The sequence below is a fragment of the Balaenoptera musculus genome, chromosome 8, assembly GCF_009873245.2.
Source record: "Balaenoptera musculus isolate JJ_BM4_2016_0621 chromosome 8, mBalMus1.pri.v3, whole genome shotgun sequence".
Classification (NCBI taxonomy): Eukaryota; Metazoa; Chordata; class Mammalia; order Artiodactyla; family Balaenopteridae; genus Balaenoptera; species Balaenoptera musculus.
Genome location: NC_045792.1, coordinates 3228667 through 3245378, shown reverse-complemented (window position 1 = coordinate 3245378; position 16712 = coordinate 3228667). Strand labels below are relative to the sequence as shown.

At 44.4% G+C, this 16712-nt stretch overlaps 1 long non-coding RNA gene across 1 annotated transcript in view; it reads left to right on the top strand.

Annotated features, from left to right (window-relative positions):
* LOC118899422 overlaps positions 1-8434 on the top strand; it is a 255792-nt gene extending 247358 nt beyond the window's left edge. Inside the window, exon 5 of the long non-coding RNA XR_005020943.1 lies at positions 6854-8434. This is a non-coding gene — a long non-coding RNA (uncharacterized LOC118899422). The remainder of the gene's footprint in view (positions 1-6853) is intronic.
* The last annotated feature ends 8278 nt before the right edge of the window (positions 8435-16712 follow it).

Below are 16712 nucleotides of genomic sequence, written 5' to 3'. Positions count from 1 at the left end.
CACAGTTAGTGGCGGTGGGGCCAGGACTGGAGCCAGGTGTCCCCCACGCCAGGACACTGTTCTCAGATGCTAAGCATGCCGCCGGTCATCTGCTCTGTGATAGCTGCTCCTTCACTCCCCATCCTAAAATCCTCTGTCAGCAGGGGTTGCACATAATCCATCGTTTACAGATGAGAACACTGAGATTTCAAAATGTGAGTAAATGTCCGCGGTCCCAGAGGTGAAGTCATCGGCAGAACAGAGGCTGGACGCCCAGCCCCTCCCGGCCAGACCGGTAGCCTTTGTTCCGCCCTGTTTTCTGGGATGCAGGGGCTGTCGCCTACTTCGGCAGCACCACAGCAGTCAGCACAAAGCCTTTGGCAAAGCCAGATCTCTGCTTGCCGAGGAACGCGGAGAGGAGAGACCACAGTCTAGCTTCCTCCGCGCCGGGAGCTGTGAGGGGTTTGTGAGACTAGAATGTCTTTCACACTCCTTCCTGGGCTATGGTTTGCCTTCTTCTGAGAAGGACGGAGCGGACGTGAGGTGGTGATGAAGAACACGGCACTGGCCGTCGGGAGCAATGACTCGTTCATTCACCAGCGTTGGACATTTATTGGGCACCCACTGCATGCCAAACCCTGAGACAAGACTGGGTCCAGATGTGAGCAAGGAAGCTGGGAAGGCGATGTGCAAATTCAACGCTGGAGCCAGAGACAGAGGACGACCTGCCAGCAGCAGCCAAGCAGTGCGGGGTGGGAGGGAGGAGACCGGCCCAGATGCTGTCTTTTGCAGAGACAAAACTTGTGGAGGATCAAGTGGCCTCCTTGGAGAATGCCTGGCAAATGCTCAAAGCAAGATCAATTTCTGACTTTTTCTCTATGTAGGAGAAGCCTTCTGACCCTGGTGGAGGTGCCTGTAGCTACAGAACCAACTGTGACTTCATATTTACAGCTGGAATTTACAGCTGTGCCCTCCCAACCCCCTAAGACGGCCAAGGTCCCTTCAAATGGACATTTGAGCTTGGTCTGATTTTCGGTACTTCCTGGGGAGAAGAAAGAAAAGAAAAGAGTTGGGAGGATGATGGTGGAGGGAGGAAGTGTCTGCCTTCAGGTCACTGGGTGGTGACTATTGAGTGGACGGGCACGGCCCCCGCTGGACCACAAGGCCAAGGCAGCTGGGGAGCAGGGCAGTTTTCTAGAAGTCTGGTACAGTCCCCGTGCAGACTTCCGCCCGCCCCCGGGAGCCTCCCCCCCGCAGCTCTGGAGGACACGGCAGCCGCCGTGCTTAGCTGAGTGCGTGGCTGGCGCGGCCACGCCCCCGGGCCAGGCCTCGGCTCCACCTGCTGCTGCAGCTTCGTGCCCTTCCTGCCCTGGAAGCGTGACGGCTGCTCCTAGCGCCCCCCCTTCCCCGGGGCCGGACCGGAGCCCCCAGCGCTTTCTCCTGCCTGCCTGCTCCTCTGTGGCCGCCCTGCTCAGCATACCCTCCATCGCTTCTGTAGCCCCTGTTCTGCTCCAGGTGCTTCTTCCTGCCTGCCTGCTGCCGAGTCTGGAGACGGAATCTCAGATCCCCCTGGCTGAGCAGACGGGGTGCAGCTGGCCAGCTCTGCCGTTTGCCTCCCGCCCCTGCCCTCCCCTCAGACACAGGTGACCAGAGCGACCCTTTTAAGCGTCAGTTGCCTCTTGCCATTCCTTGACTCGGGGCTCTAATGGCTGCCATTCATCCTGAGAGCGGAGGCCAGGTTCCCTTCATCAAGGAACAACAAAGCTTTACACGACCTGACCCCGGCCCGTCGCTCCCCCTCTCACTCACTTGGCTCCAGCCACACTGGCCCCCCGGCCGCTCCTCTCATGTGCCCGCTCACCCTGGACAAGGGCTGCCCGCTTCTCCCGTCCCTGGGGGGCTCTTCCCCTGGACGGCCACGTCGCTCACTTCTCTGCTGCCTTCAGTGTAGACCAGCCAGGCTAGAAAGAGAGCTTGCAAAAGGATAAGATGAGAAAGACATCCAAATTCCCCTCCTCCCCCTCCTTCCCTTCCCTTCTGGCAGGCTCTAGCCTCTTCACTCTGGTTCTGTTTTTCTCCGGAGCATGTGCCAGACACGGCTGAATCCAGGGCTCAGCCACCTCTGGAATCTCTCCCGTCTCATGGCTCTTCTTTCCTCTGGTTCAGCTTCACTCCCTTCTCCACAGTGTTGGCAAAATAGCCTCCAAGCCTCTCTGGGCTTTAGCCTTCAGTTTGCAAAGCCAGTACAAACAGCAGGCTCCATTTCCAATGGTTCCTGAAGGAGGACAAGGGCTGATCTCCCTGGACCAACTTGAGACTTGGCTTATTTTCGAACCACCCTGTGTGGCCAGGGGAGGGGGCCCTTCTGCTTGGCAAGGCCCGGGTCACATATCTGTCCCTGGAAATGGAGTGGGGGTGGGATAAGCCCTGCCCAAAGCACCGAGCTTGAAACTGATGAGCAATGGTTCCCAAAGGGAGATTTGGGCACAGCTCCCAGGAGTAGGGGAAATGGATCCAGGGCAGGTGAGAAGACTCCGTATTCACTGGGTTCCCCCAACCACTTCCCCGTTTGCTTCCCAGCTCTTCCCCCCGGGCCCATCCTGTCTGCATCCTGCAGTCATTTTGAACTCACAAAATATACTGTATGATCTGTTACTTTCCTGTTAGTAAGTCTTTGGTGCCTAGAGGTTAAAGTCCAAGCATCTTAGACCAGCATTAAAAGCCACCACAGATCGGCCTCACCTCATCTTTCCCATCTTGTCTCCTTGAAAGCTCTCAGCCTGGCCTGGTGGGTCTGCTCACTCCCGAATCCCCCTCCCATGCTTTCTGTGCGTGAGCACCCCCCTCCCAAAATATAGCGGTGTCACCTCCAACCTGACCACTTCCTTCAATACCTGGCTGTGCCTTTCTGAAGCCCTAGAATATTGACCACTTCTGACCTTTCCTATACATTGTCCTACATTGTTAGCTATCCACTCAAGACCTCTCCCTCCATTCCTCCAAGCCCGTTGTAGGTCACTTGAGGGTAGAGACCATCTTGCATGTTCCCCGTAGCCCCAACTGTGAGAACCCGATAAATCATGATTGATTGTTTAGATGCCACTCTTCCTACATATCAGCCTTATTCCAGAGAGCTTGCCTCTGCCTCCGCAGGCCCTGCAGATGGATGCTGAGACTGTGGGTTGTGTGTGACATTAAGGACAAGTCAGTGGGTCACTGAAGGAGTTAGAAACGTGAAGAGTCTTCACACACTCTGTCCCCCCCTTCTCTCTTCCTGTCTCCTTCCTCAAAAGGAGGGATTTCCTCACCAGGGATCAGTGTGATCCCTCAGACTGTTCCTAGTGGCCCCTTGTCCTCTGGAGATGGGTTCCGTGCTCTCATCTAACTGGTCAACCCCTGCTTTCTTTTCTTCACCCCTCCCCCACTGCTTGCCAACCGAGTGCCTCCTGGGACTTCGCTCTCCCACTTCACACTCTCCCTCAGACACTGCCGTGCTGTCGTGGGCACTGCCCTCCAGCCAGGAGAGCTGGCCATGTGACCTTGAGCTCTCTGAGTCTCAGTACTCAGATTGTAAGGTAGAGATGCAGGATGTACTTCACAGTTATCACACAGACCAAATGAATAAGGCATGAAAACGCTTCTGATGGTGCTAGATGCATAGCGAGCGCTCGCTCAGCTTCTGGTGATGGAGCACAGTCCGTCTCAGCTGCTACCTCTTTGGTCATGGCTGACATGGGGCTGCCATCTAGTAGGCTTGCAGCTGACCACTGTGAGGGGCTGGTGGGGATGGGGGCCAAGTCAGGCCCCACGTCCTCCTGGGGCAGGGAGCGTGGATGTCTGCTCTGGCTCTGAGGTGTGAGCGTGCGGCCGTCGTGCTTCTGTGGGTCCATAGCCCAGTCCCCAGGCGTGGGTCTGCCGGCATCTCCAGTGGTCTCCCTGCTCATCAGAGGGTGGAGCAGAAATCCTAATCTGACCCCCACGTGGCTCTGGGTCACTTTTCCTACCAACTCCTGCTTCACGCTGTAGGTGGCACACAGGGCAGGGGGCTACGTTGAGTTTGCAGGTTTTCATTTTTGTGAAGCTCAGGCCCACCCTTCCTCTACTTTTTAGCAATTTTCCGGATCATCAGGTAGAATGAGTGTGTTGACGGGGACATAACCAGTGCTCCTATGGCACAGAGACCTTCAAGTGAACGGGAATAAAATAAACCAAGAGTGACTCTGTGAGGATAAAATCCTACCATGAGAACAAGCTTTAGAGCCAGACCCCCGTTCTGAACTGTAAAGAAGTCGAGAACTTGAGCCCAGGAAGGAAGAAGGAACAGGGAGAAGAGGCAGAACTCAGTAACACGGCACAGCATTTCCAAGAGTGTGTGCACCTGCCCCTGCAGAGCTGACTAGGTGGACAAACTGCTCGGAGAACAACGCGTGTGACGCCACCCACTGGAGCTCTGCGGGGCACATCGATGTAACCTCAGAAGTCCTAAAGGGAAAAAAATGTGTTTGACCTGATGTAGCTGAGTTTTTACCGGTTTAGATGGGTAGAGCAACACTTTTTTTCTGCATAACGACTATGAACACTCCGCAGAGCTATTGTTTCTCAGAGTATGTCATCAACCACACAAAGTTATACACAGCTCCATATTGGACTCTGTGTACATGGTAGGAGTTCATTCACTCCTTCAAAAATATCTTTGATCCCCTACTGTGCACCAGACCCTTAGGCCCAATGATGAGAAAGACAAATCCTCCACCTCATGGAGCTTACCTTCTCCTGGGCAGAGACAGATGAAAAGCACACCAGATGGTGACAAGTAGGGTAAACAAGGGTCCCTATCTGCAGAGAAGGTGGGAGGGATGGACTAGAATTTCAGGTGTGTGTATGTGGGGGGTAGATAAGTCACCCAGACATCATCCCAGGAGAGGAAGCATCAGGGCCTGGCCCCAGATGTGGGATGTGCCATCTGGGTCTGAAGAGCTGCAAGGAAGCCAGTGAGTTCGTGAGGGGCGGGGGTGGGGTTTAAGGGACAGGAGGGAGGAGGTGTCAGAGGGGGTGCTGGAATGATTCCGTGAGAGGCTCAGAGAAGGGGAGGCCTGGGGGAGGGCAGGAGTGAAGGAAGGATAGCAGAAAGACCTCATGGCATTCCACACGTGGGGAACGATCACAAGGGAAGGTGGGAGGTGGAGAGCACAGCACATGCTCTGGGCTCGAGGTCACAGGATGTGGACTCAAGTCCCACCCCAGATCTCCGTCCCACAGTTACCAGGCAGGAGAGCGGCAGCCCTCCCCAGGATGATGGGTGGTTATACATGATGCTGTGTGGTTATGTGTGTGCCAAGTGCCACAGAAAGGGATGGGATGGTTTCCACAGAAACAGGTACTCGGGCACCTTTGCCAGCAGTGACGTGTGAACCGCTCTATCCCATCACGGTTCAGGCAGAGGCAGGAGGCTGGTCTCTAGGATGCATTGGACAGCTTTCTTGCTCTAAATGCCCTCTCCCAATCGCCACCCCTCAATGAGGTAAGAAATAGGTACTATTGCCCATCACGTTTTAGAAACAGGGGGACCATGAGAGCAGTTAGGAGTTTTGTTTGAGTTCTTCCTGGAAGTCAACACTTGGAAGAGGAGCCAAGATAGGGCTCCACAGTTCTGTCTGTCCTGCTGACCATGACGCATTTCCAGAAGCTAGCCACACGTTCTGTAAAAAGTTGTAATTGTGGTAAAATACACATAACATGGAATAACATCTTAACCATTTTTAAGTGTACAGTTGAGTGTTAAGTGCATTCACATTGTTGTATAACCCATCTCCAGATGTTTGTTCATCTTACAAAATAGAAACCCTGCCCATTAAACAAGAATTCCCCCATTCCCCCTCCCCCCAGCCCCTGGCAACCACCATTCTACTTTCTGTCTCTATGAATTTGATGACCCTGGGGATCTCTGATAAATGGAATCATACAGTATTTATCTTTTTGTGACAGATTTTCTTCACTTAGCATAATGTCCCCAAGGTTTGTCCATGTTATATGTGCCAGAATTTCTTTCTTCTGTAACACTGGATAATATTCCATTATATATATTTATCCATGCATCCATCAGTGGACACCTGGGTTGCTTCCTTCTTTTGGCTATTGTGAATAACGCTGCTTTGAACACAGGTGCACGAATATCTGTTTGAGACCCCATCTTCAATTCTTGTCCAGAAGTAGAATTGCTGAATGGAAAATATGGTGATTATATTTTCAATTTCTTGAGAAACCTTCATACTATTTTTCATAGTAACTACACCACTTTACATTCCCACATATAAGGCACAAGAGTTCCAATTCCTCCACACCTTTGCCAACACTTCTACTTTATGTTTTTGTTTCTTTGTTTGTTTAGTTTGACTTTCTTTTATAGTAGTCATCCCATTGGGTGTGAGGTATGTCTCGTGGTTTTGATTTGCATGTTTTTAATGATTAGTGATGTTGACTACCTTTTCATGTGATTTTTGGCCATCTGTGTATCTTCTATTCATGTCCTTTGGCCATTTTTAAGAGGGTTGTTTGTTTGCTAGTCAAGAAATTTTAATGATCACTGGGATAAGATAATAAATATAAAGGAATAGGGCAAGCTGGGCTAAGGGTTTATCAGCTCTGACTCCAATATCCCAGCTGGCTGAACCTCTCAACCTCCCCACGGACATGGCCAAGCCTCCTATTCAGGGTGGCTGCTGACACTAGTGGTGAGAAATTCTGCCCCCCAAGAAATGACTGGGGAGAACCAGGGCTGGCTTTAGGGCCCTACCTTTCATCCAAACTGAGGTTGAAGAAGAAATTATTTCTGTGTAAACAAAAATTTTTGTCCTTTCCCTTTTCCCTTTTCCAGCCCAATCTGAAGTATTACTGTATCCCCAGCAACCACAGCAACTATAACCAGCACCATCCCGACCACCACCACTGCTACCAGCATGTATCACGAGCTCACCGTGGACCACATCTGGTGCCCCCATGGCTGGAATCCATCGGTGTTCAAATCCCTAGGTGAGAAATCGCCAGCCATTAAGTCATCTGATTGGCTAAACGTCCTAAGCATCTGAAACTGAGAAGACAATGTGCGTCTGCTTTTTTTGTTTTTCATCCACACCAGAAAGTAATGAAGCGGTGGTTGGGAATTTTAAGCAGCAGCTTCAGTCAGGCTGGGTGGTTTATAGAGATCAACTTACCCCCTTGGAGTGCTCAGCAACCAACCAGAAGGCTTTCCCAAACCAAGCAATTTTATAATTAAGTGATAATTGTTTTTTGGAGGGTTTTTTTTTCCCCTGGGTAGCCTAGAGAAAGATAAACAGCTGCAGGAATCAATAAGCATCAAGGTCATAGGCTGAATTATTTACCAGTTCTCTGCTATTTATCTCAAACTTTCCTCTCTACAAGGAAAAAATTGTGTCTACTTCACATGAGATTTAGAATGTACCTGGTTTAGTTTCACAGTTGTTATTACTGTCTTTACCTTTTTATGACTGAGCAAAATTGCTGTTTCGTGAATAAAGTCTAGAGAGTGGGAGCATGGAAGGGTCTGATGCCAGGGTTCATTCACTGGGCTGGGCCCTAAGCTGTAGGAATACTGGGGTTGGGGGATGGGCAGCAAAAGATGCAGGCTGTGTGCACCTAGCCCCATACATTGCTTATTTTCATGATTACTACAATATCTCCCTAACAGCCCTCCTCACCTTCTCGTTCTTATCCCACCCACTATGGATGCTGCAATCAGTCAAAATGATCTTTCCTAAACCCAAATCTGTCAATTCTCTATGAAGAAGTCTCTAGGATGATCTAAATCCACATAAGGAATCCATCCGTACACTCCTTATGGGTTTTGCAGCATCGTTCCCCTCTGTGCACACCTGGCCTCATGTCCTGCTACTCCCTGACTTCCTCACTAAATTCCTGCCGTACTTCTTTGAGTTCTTCAAACCTACCACGCTCTATCCCCTCAGGGTCACCTCAGCTGTTGGTCCTGCTGGAATAATATCCTTCTCTTTCCCAGGGTAAGCCCAACTCATCTACATTCTATTAGCCCCCCCTTTTAAGTCTGGGTGATTGCCACTTCCTGGGTCCCCCCAGAGCACACATCCCAACCCCCATGACATGTCTTGGGTCATTTGAGATGAAGGACCATGCTTATATGAGCATGTATTATATCACTAATAATAGTTCAATGTCTAGTCTATAATAGATAGTCAATACCTATTTGTGCAGTTGATGAAGGAATCTCATAAGTTACCTTGGGCCACGGAGAAGGAAATGGGGCTCAGGGAAAGTGTTGCCTGGTAGAATGTTGCTGTGAAATTGTAACTAAGCCTCTCTGAAAAGCACCTTGCTTGCCTTCGGCTGAACCACACGCTAACAGAAAATAGCTGTGAAGGTTTAAAGAAAGCACGATACGCTATAAAAATTAATATTAAAACTCAATATATTGAGAGTTGGTTATTTTTTTATAAGATTATTATTCCTCTAAGCAAACCTGCCCATTTCCATGTATTTTACTATTGAATCAATTCGTATACAACCTTCAATAACATGTTCTATAAAACAACAAGATATCTGCACCAAAAATATGCACTTTTTGGTGAGTCCTTCACTTTTTCAGACCATTAGCATATTCAATAACAGGTACAGGAATAAAGAGAGATTCAGGGGACCGTCTAGGCTAGATAGATGTGCTTGACCTCTACCAATTCCGAGCTGAGTTAGAAGCACCGACACCTCAAATCAAATTGACTTAATGTTATTTCATGTCCTTTGCAGGCACATTTCCAGTTTTTCTTCTTTGGCTGGTAGGTAACTTTGAGTCACCTCTATGTGTTTATACAGTGCCAAATATTTGGATGGAAGGCTATGTGATAAATGTGAACAAAATATCTGGGTAGATAACTCAGATTTTCTTCTTTATTTGGAGTTTTGAGTGCTTTGTAGACAAATCTAAGACATGTGGTTTCCTATCTGAGGTCCTTCATCTTCCTTGTGGTCTTGGATGTTGATCCTGGCTCCAGGCCAGGGACCAGGCGCTCTGGCTCAGTGTGCTTACAGAGCTGTGAGCAGCTTTGAAAGAGCTCCTTGATCTCTATTAAGGGTGTAGATACCAATGATGCACTCATTTTCCCACTTTCTTTCTCACTCCTCCATTAATGACCAGAAACTATTAATGACCAGAATCAATCTGGCTGCTTGGTGAGATTAGAGGACTTTTACTTGTCTTGCAACTGCTTGTAGGAAGCCAGGTGCAGCGTCAGTTTATCATGAACTCACTTTCTCTCTCTGCATCTCTGCTATTAAGTAACGCCACCCTGGGGCTTGTTCCTGATAAAGCAGCTTTATAGAAAGCAGATGGGTCTCCACACAACCCTGGTTATTAGTCTCCATCCAGGGATGGCTTAAGTTAAGTAAGGCAACATGTTGGAGCTAAACAGTCCCTCCTGAGAATCTTGGTTTTAATTCTGAGACAGTGTTTATCTTGAGAAGAGATTTTTCAGAGGTTAGATAGGGCCAGGCCTACATAGGGGCTGAGAGGCTGGATAGGACACACCACTGGCTATTTGGAAGGATTCAAATAACGCTGCAGCAGGAACTCGAACCATCTTTGCGGAATATTCTGAAACCCAATTCTTCACGTTAATCATTCTAATCCTAACATCCAGAGACTGGAGGGAGCTGTGTCCCCATGAGGACCACTGAAAGGAAAATCCTGAGAACAAATGGAAAGTGCTGGAAATAGGAGCAGCTGAAACTGAGAGCCCAGAAAGCCTGAAGCCCAGAAAAAGCTGGTTTAGGATCAGGCAAATGATTAGGTGATTAGGAAATCCTATGCAGTACAGTGAGCAGGCAAGCTTATTCTTCTTTCCATTGACAAGACACCAGCAGACGTTTGGAAGGGTGAGGGCATATCCCATGCCACACAGGTTGACACTTGATCTGTATATGTGTATTGTTTTCCCTTGCTGAAAAACTGCATTTACTATTTATCCATAGAACCTCTCTACTTTCTTAAAGACTATCAATCAACTGCCCTGTTTTTTAAGAAATACGTTGATCCTATCATAGACAAAGTTAGCAAGCATTAAAGTAGGGATTGGATACTCTTTTCAAAGTCCCTGTCCCCAGTTAAAAAGTGATAGCACTTTCTAATTGTTTGCTTTAAATCGGGATAACACAGGGCTTGCATAAGAAATTTGAGATACCATGCAAAGTTACCAAATTTTCTTGGGCAAAGAAAATTAAAGAGGTACTATATTAGTTGGGATTTATTCTAAGCTGCTATTACAGAGACCCACTCAGTGCAATGCTTAAACGAGAATTAAAAATCTCAGACTTTTTATTAAAAGTGCTTCTCAGCCAGTAGACAGGTGGACAGAAACTTAGGACACACACCTTTCCTTTTAAGGCACAACTAGGAAGTGGCAGCCCTCAGTCACGTGGCCACACAGCCAAGCAAGGCTGGGAAACCAGCCTTCAGCTGGGTACCAATGTTCCCAGGTAAGAACCAGGAATTCTGTTATTGAAGGAAGAAGGGTCAAATGATATTGGTGGACAAGTTGCAGGTTCTTCCACAGGTGCAGACATAGAAGGAATGCAGGACAACATGGAATTCAAGATATTAAACTACTACTTGGACTGAGGTTGCAATTGAAATAAAAAACAGGAGAAAAAGGAACTTGAGGTGGGTAGATGGCAGTGCTCCCAGACTTAGATAAAGAGGATTAAACATAGATATGTATGTTGCAATTAGAAGAGGAAAGGAGTATGTAGTCCACTTTCAAGTCCTTTAAATTTGGTCCAAACTAGCGTAAATGGGGCTCAACTCTATTCAGTTGTGTTGCTTGATAGTGGCAGGCCCATAAGGCAGTTCTCTTTAATTGGGCTGGATTTGAAAATTTGTAATTCTTTAGCTCTTTATTTTGAAATGTCCCTCTTTATTCCCGGTGATATCACATGTTCTGGAGTCTACATTATCTGAAATTAACAGTCTCTCCAGCTTTCTTATTGTTAATGTTTGCTTAACGTGTTTTTTTATACATACCTGTGTCTTCATATTTAAAGAGGTTTCTTGTAGACAAGACATAGTTGAGTCTTGCGCATGTATTCAGTCTGACAATTTCTGCCTTTTATTTGACACATTTAGACCATTTATATTTAATGTGATTATTGATATGGTTGGATTTAAGTCTACCATGTTGCTACTGGTTTTCCTTTTGTTTCATGTGCTCTTTGATCTTATGTCATCATTTTCTGTGGCTTTTTTGGATTAATTAAGGATTTTCTATGATTCCGTTTTATGTCCACTACTGGCTAATTAGTTACATCTTTTATTTAATTTAATTTAATTTAATTTTTAGTTTTTAGTGGTTGTTCTAGGGTTTATAATATGCCCTTAACTTATCATAGACTGTTTTGAAACAATATTACATCATTTCTTATATAATGTAAGATCCTTACAACAAACACTTACATTTTCCTGTTCATCCTTTGTGCTATTTGGATTGTACATTTTACATATACATATATTATAAAATCCCATAATATGTTACTATTTTTTTTGCTTTGAACATTCATTTATCTTTTGAGAAATTAAAAGATGAGGAAAAAAGGAAATATTAATATTTTAAAATACTTTTTATTTCTTTGTGTAGCTCTATAGTTCCATCTGTTACAATTTTTCTTCTGCCCAAATAACTTCTTTCAATATTCCTTGTAGGACTGATATACTGGTAGTAAATTCTTTCAGCTTTTGTTTGCCTGAAATAGGTTGTATTTTGTCTTCAGTTTTAAAGGCTATTTTCACTGAATATGATGAGATTGTACAGAATAGTAGTTATAATATGAGGGTCTTTTTAATGAGGAATTGATAATATTCACTAAAATGAGTTGACCAAAATGTTTGTCTGTACACTACTGGCCAGTTTTATTACATGGCGGGAATGTAATTATTTTGTTGAACAAAATAATTTTTTTAAATTGGGGTATAGATTTTTTTAAATTGGTATATAGTTGCTTTACAATGTTGTGTTAGTTTCTGCTGTACAGTGAAGTGAATCAGCTGTATGTTTACATATATCCCCTCTTTTTTTAATTTCCTTCTCATTTAGGTCACCAAAGAGCACTGAGTAAAGTTCCCTGTGCTATACAGCAGGTTCTCATTAGTTATCTGTTTTATACATATTAGTGTATATATGTCAATCCCAATCTCCCAATTCATCCAACCCACCCCCTTCCCCGCTTGGTGTCCATATGTTTGTTCTCTACATCTGTGTCTCTATTTCTGCTTTGCAAACAGTTTCTTCTGTACCATTTTTGTAGATTCCACATATATGCGTTAATATACGATATTTGTTTTTCTCTTTCTGATGTATTTCACTCTGTATGACAGTCTCTAGGTCCATCCACGTCTCTACAAATGACCCAATTTAATTCCTTTTTATGGCTGAGTAATATTCCATTGTATATATGTACCACATCTTCTTTATCCATTCTTCTGTTGATGGACATTTAGGTTGCTTCCATGTCCTGGCTATTGTAAATAATACTGCAGTGAACATTGGGGTGCATGTGTCTTTTTGAATTATGGTTTTCTCAGGGTATATGCCCAGTAGTGGGATTGCTGGGTCAAATGGTAATTCTATTTTTAGTTTTTTAAGGGACCTCCATACTGTTCTCCATAGTGGCTGTATCAGTTTACATTCCCACCAACAGTGAAAGAGGGTTCCCTTTTCTCCATACCCTCTCCAGCATTTAACAAAATAATTTTTAATAAAAACTTAAAATGATTATAGTAAGTATGAATTCAACATATACTCATTTTTCTCTACATTAACAGTGGTTTTTTTTTTTTGTTTTAGTTTTTTGGGTTTTTTTTTTGTTTGTTTTTAAACAGTGGTTTACAAACATTGATGGTGTATGTCCTGGAGGGCTTGCAGCTGTGAGGAACAGAGGAGGGATATTCCTGGGTGAGGGTGTGGTGTGTGTGTGTGCAGGAGTTCTAATTGAAGCCCAGTAATTGAAGCTTGAAGCATGACTCTAGGGATTCCTCTACTGACAGAGACATTGAGCAGCCACTCAAGTTGTAGATGAAAGAATAAATATCTCTGTTCCACTTTGTCTTTAGTTCCACAACACTGTAAAGCAGGTAGGACTGAAAATTATCAGGGTGTGAAATGAATACTCAGGGACTTAATAGTGAAGGAATGGACAAAACATCAGAGGCATTTTAGAAAGTACCTTTCTGGACAACCAATCAGGGTACTTTGTTGGGCTGTCTCTAAAAGGAGCCACACACTGGATAAACAGTCATTTTATTTTATTTATTTATTTTTTAATATCTTTATTGGAGTATAATTGCTTTACAATGTTGTGTTAGTTTCTGCTGTACAACAAAGTGAATCAGCTATATGTATACATATATCCCCCATCTCCTACCTCTTGAGCCTCCCTCCCACCCTCCCTATCCCACCCCTCTAGGTTGTCACAAAGCATCAAGCTGATCTCCCTGTGCTATGCAGCAGCTTCCCACTAGCTACCTATTTGACATTTGGTAGTGTATGTATGTCAATGCTACTCTCTCACTTCATCCCAGCTTCCCGTTCCCCCCTGCGTCCTCAAGTCCGTTCTCTACATCTGTGTCTTTATTCCTGCCCTGCCACTAGGTTCATCAGCACCATTTTTTTGAAAGATACATGTACCGCAATGTTCATTGCAGCGCTATTTACAATAGCCAGGACATGGAAGCAACCTAAATATCCATCGATAGATGAATGGATAAAGAAAACGTGGCACATGTATACAATGGACTATTATTCGGCCATAAAAAGGAATGAAATTGAGTTATTTGTAATGAGGTGGATGGACCTAGAGTCTGTCATACAGAGTGAAGTACGTCAGAAAGAGAAAAATACCGTATGCTAACGCGCATATACGGAATCTAAAAAACAGTCATTTTAGAGCTTCCCTATAAGGCATATTTCAGACGTTTTCCAGATGGGCGCACTATTGACAAATAGTTTATCAAGAGTTTTATTAAAAAGTCAAGGCCAGGGTTGTCAAGCAGAGAAGCCAAAATGACAGCAAGTTGCACAGCTGGGCGAGATGGTTTCCAAGTTATTCTTGGGGGTTATTGAGGGACCTATGTAATTGGTAGCTAATCTTACACAGATCAGATAAAAAAGATTATTATCATGCTTTTTGGGGATATCTTGGACTACCTATAAATTGGGTAACCCTTGGTATTGAAGACAGAGTATTTGGGAGTTGAATACAACTTTATCTGAACGTAATCCTAAAAGTATATATGGCCTGGCACATACATACTCCTATGCCTTCCCACTCAACCAGAGTAGGAGGCTCTCTTTTCCTCGAAAGATGCTGCTATTGGCAATCGCATTGGCAACCATTAGCTGAGGCCAGAAGAAAGTCATCTTTTTTTTTTTTTTAACATCTTTATTGGAGTATAATTGCTTTACACTGTTGTGTTAGTTGCTGCTGTATAACAAAGTGAATCAGCTATACATATACATATATCCCCATATCTCCTCCCTCTTGCGTCTCCCTCCCACCCTCCCTATCCCACCCCTCTAGGTGGTCACAAAGCACGGAGCTGATCTCCCTGTGCTATGCGGCTGCTTCCCACTAGCTACCTATTTTACATTTGGTAGTGTATATATGTCCATGCTACTCTCTCACTTCGTCCCAGCTTACCCTTCCCCCTCCCCATGTCCTCAAGTCCATTCTCTACATCTGCGTCTTTATTCCTTTCCTGCCCCTAGGTTCTTCAGAATCATTTTTTTTAGACTCCATATATATGTGTTAGCATATGGTATTTGTTTTTCTTTTTCTGACTTACTTCACTCCGTATGACAGACTCTAGGTCCATCCACCTCACTACAAATAACTCAATTTCATTTCTTTTTATGGCTGAGTAATATTCCATTGTATATATGTGCCACATCTTCTTTATCCATTCATCTGTCGATGGACACTTAGGTTGCATCCATGTCCTGGCTATTGTAAATAGTGCTGCAGTGAATATTGTGGTCCACGACTCTTTTTGAATTATGGTTTTCTCAGGGTATATGCCCAGTAGTGGGATTGCTGGGTCATATGGTAGTTCTATTTTTTAGTTTTTTAAGGAAACTCCATACTCTTCTCCATAGTGGCTGTATCAATTTAAATTCCCACCAACAGTGCAAGAGGGTTCCCTTTTACCACACCCTCTCCAGCATTTATCGTTTGTAGATTTTTTGATGATGGCCATTCTGACCAGTATGAGATGATACCTCATTGTAGTTTTGATTTACATTTCTCTAATGATTAGTGATGTTGAGCATCCTTTCATGTGTTTGTTGGCAATCTGCATATTCTTTTTGGAGAAATGTCTATTTAGGTCTTCTGACCATTTTTGGATTGGGTTGTTTGCTTTTTTGATATTGAGCTGCATGAGCTTCTTGTATATTTTGGAGATTAATCCTTTGTCAGTTGCTTCATTTGCAAATATTTTCTCCCATTCTGAGGGGTGTCTTTTTGTCTTGTATATGTTTTCCTTTGCTGTGCAAAAGTTTTTAAGTTTCATTAGGTCCCATTTGTTTATTTGTGTTCTTATTTCCATTTCTCTAGGAGCTGGGTCAAAAAGAATCTTGCTGTGATGTATGTCATAGAGTGTTCTGCCTATGTTTTCCTCTAAGAGTTTGATAGTGTCTGGCCTTACACTTAGGTCTTTAATCCATTTTGAGTTTATTTTTGTGCATGGTGTCAGGGAGTGTTCTAATTTCATACTTTTACGTGTATCTGTCCAATTTTCCCAGCACCACTTATTGAAGAGGCTGTCTTTTCTCCACTGTATATGCTTGCCTCCTTTATCAAAGATAAGGTGACCATATGTGCGTGGGTTTATCTCTGGGCTTTCTATCCTGTTCCATTGATCTATATTTCTGTTTTTGTGCCAGTACCAAACTGTCTTGATTACTGTAGCTTTGTAATATAGTCTGAAGTCAGGGAGCCTGATTCCCCCAGCTCCATTTTTCGTTCTCAAGATTGCTTTGGCTATTCGGGGTCTTTTGTGTCTCCATACAAATTGTGAAATTTTTTGTTCTAGTTCTGTGAAAAATGCCAGTGGTAGTTTGATAGGGATTGCATTGAATCTGTAGATTGCTTTGGGTAGTAGAGTCATTTTCACAATGTTGATTCTTCCAATCCAAGAACATGGTATATCTCTCCATCTATTTGTATCATCTTTAATTTCTTTCACCAGTGTCTTATAATTTTCTGCATACAGATCTTTTGTCTCCTTAGGTAGGTTTATTCCTAGATATTTTATTCTTTTTGTTGCAATGGTAAACGGGAGTGTTTTCTTAATTTCATTTTCAGATTTTTCGTCATTAGTGTATAGAAATGCAAGAGATTTCTGTGCATTAATTTTGTATCCTGCTACCTTACCAAATTCATTGATTAGCTCTAGGAGTTTTCTGGTAGCATCTTTAGGATTCTCTATGTATAGTATCATGTCATCTGCAAACAGTGACAGCTTTACTTCTTCTTTTCTGATTTGGATTCCTTTTATTTCTTTTTCTTCTCTGATTGCTGTGGCTAACACTTCCAAAACTATGTTGAATAATAGTGGTGAGAGTGGGCAACCTTGTCTTGTTCCTGATCTTAGTGGAAATGGTTTCAGTTTTTCACCTTTGAGGACAATGTTGGCTGTGGGT